General features: G+C 56.8%; 1 pseudogene; it reads left to right on the top strand.

Annotated features, from left to right (window-relative positions):
- The window catches only part of LOC133394885 (large subunit ribosomal RNA), a 10,873-nt pseudogene that overhangs the window by 4,281 nt on the left and 4,092 nt on the right, over positions 1–2,500 (top strand).

Below are 2,500 nucleotides of genomic sequence, written 5' to 3'. Positions count from 1 at the left end.
AGTTCACCAAAGTACTCCATCCTCACTCGAGCAAACCTGGGGCATTCGAAGATGGCGTGATGGGCATTTTCCGGAACACCCGCACAGCTGCGACAGTCAGGGGATTCCGTAAAGCCGTTGATGGCCAGGTACTCTCTGAAGAACCCATGTCCAGAGAGCACCTGGGCCAAGTGGAAGGTCATCTCCCCGTGTCTCCGGCCTTGCCAAGCGCTGATGTCGCGGATTATCCGATGCGTCCACCGGGTGTATCTGGAGGTGTCGGCCTCGGCGTCCCATTGGCTCTGCCACATCGTGATGGTGCGCTGCCTCTCCTCCAACCGGATGGCTGCCTTCGTTATCGACCGACCCGGATCATTAACACGCTCGAACACTCGCGCATCCTCCTCTATCAAGAGACAGATGGGGGTCAGCCCGGCGAGGAGGGTGGCGGTCTCATACCTTACGGTACGGAAGGTGCGTGCCACCCTCCGTGCTGAGACTCGCTGAACCCTCTCCAAAAGTCGACGACACTCTCTCTTCGTCACCTCGCCATGCCAGATGGGCGCAGCATATCGGATGACCGACTCTGCGACCGAGGCCAACAGTCGCGCTTTGCTGGTCTTTGGTCCACTGTGGTTGCGCAAGAGGCGGGTAACGGCATCTGCTATCTTCCTTGCCCGAGTGGTTACCTCTCGGACATGGGGCAGCCACGATAGGTGATCGTGAAGGGTCACCCCAAGGTAACGCATCGTGCGGGAAGATGTCACCTCCACGTCCCCTACTCTTATGGTGACCTGCGTAGGGTTCTTCGTGCTGGAGATAAGCACGCACTCCGTCTTTTCCGGCGCAATCTGGAGATGATGTTGAGCCATCCAGTGAGAGACACTGGCGACCGCCTCCTCGGCTGCAGCCTTCACTGCATTTACGTCGATGCCCGGAATCAGCAGCACCAAGTCGTCAGCATACGCCACCATCTCGCAGTCCTGCGGAAGGGCGACGTCCAGAACTCCATCGTACATGGTGTTCCACAGGGTGGGGCCAAGAATCGAACCCTGTGGAACACCAGCCGTGATGGACCGAGTTACTGGGCCGTCGGATGTCTCGAAGACCAACTCTCGGTTCTCGAAGTAGCTCCTCACGATTCTTTGCAGACCAGCAGGTACTCCTTTCATCTGCAGTGCAGTGGCGATGGCCTGCCAGCTTGCCGTATTGAAGGCATTCTTGACATCCATTGACACGACCAGCAGGAACCTGTTATCCCGCCCGTTCGTGCGGCGGAATCTCATCGCGCTCTGACCAGCCTCGATCACTGTTCGAATGGCGCCAATTGTAGATCGCCCCCTCCGGAAGCCATGCTGCCTGTCTGACAGCCTCACCGCAGCAGGATCTTCCAGGTGGTTGTGAAGTCTGTTTAGAATGAGCTTCTCCAGCACTTTCCCTAAGGCATCCAGCATGCACAAAGGTCGGTATGACCCGTTGCTACCCGGTGGTTTCCCCGGCTTGGGGAGCAGTACCAACCGCTGTCGTTTCCATGGTGCTGGAAATGTAGCCGTTTCCAGACAGCTTTGGTACAACGCCTGGAAAACGTCCGTGTACGCAAGGATTGCAGCCTTGACAGCGGCGTTCGGAATTCCGTCAAGGCCCGGCGCTTTTTTGTTCGGCATGGTGCTAGCTATCAGACGGAGTTCCGGGATCGTGACTTGGGTCCATGGAGTCTGCTGGTCTGCAGGCTGTTCCTGTTCTTCCTCGGAACTGATGCTGGGCCAGTTGAAGGGCGGATGTTGCGGGAAAAGCTCTGTAACGATGCTTTCAAGCCTCGCTCTCTCCGTCTCGGGTGGGGCCCTTCCACCGCGAAGACGGGAGAGGACTACTAAGTACCCGGCTCCGAAAACGTTTTCCTCCGCAGCATCGATCAATTCCTGGAAGGCGGCCTTTTTGCTGGCACGTATAGCTCTATCCAGCTCAGCTTTAGCTGTTCGGTATTGGGCTGCAGCCAGACTTCGGTTCTGGAGATCACTTGTCTGCTGCATGCGATCTCTCGTCTGCTCGCAGTTTTGCCTAAGCAGAGCAATCAGTGGCGTCCACCAGTAAACGTCCCGATGAGGGTCGGGGAAAGACGACGTCATCCTTTGCATGGTTTTCTCGCAGGCCGATATCATTGCCGAGATCATTCCCTGGTGATTGACTGCCTTCTCTCGGAATCCCTCGCCATGTAGCGTGGCCAGGAAATTCTCTTTCGAGAACTGTTTCGTCTTAAATCGCGTGCCTGCATGTTGAAAACGCTCTCGCTGGCCCCGTTGACGTGACTGTCCTTGGTTACGCTGCTGGTCTGCTGACGCTGGGCCTACCGAATAGGTGATATACCTATGGTCAGATCGCGTGTCCGTGTTTCTTACCAACCAAGTGCTCGGCTGAGCTATGGACGAGCTGGCGAAGGTCACGTCGACAACGCTGGCAGTCGCCACACCGTTTCCAACAAAGGTTGCCACATTCCCTCGATTCATCAGCAGCAGGCCCAATT

This window comes from Anopheles gambiae (genome assembly GCF_943734735.2).
Source record: "Anopheles gambiae chromosome X unlocalized genomic scaffold, idAnoGambNW_F1_1 X_unloc_68, whole genome shotgun sequence".
Lineage (NCBI taxonomy): Eukaryota > Metazoa > Arthropoda > Insecta > Diptera > Culicidae > Anopheles > Anopheles gambiae.
The sequence above is the reverse complement of the archived record's forward strand: the minus strand, read 5'-3'. Positions and strand labels throughout refer to the sequence as shown.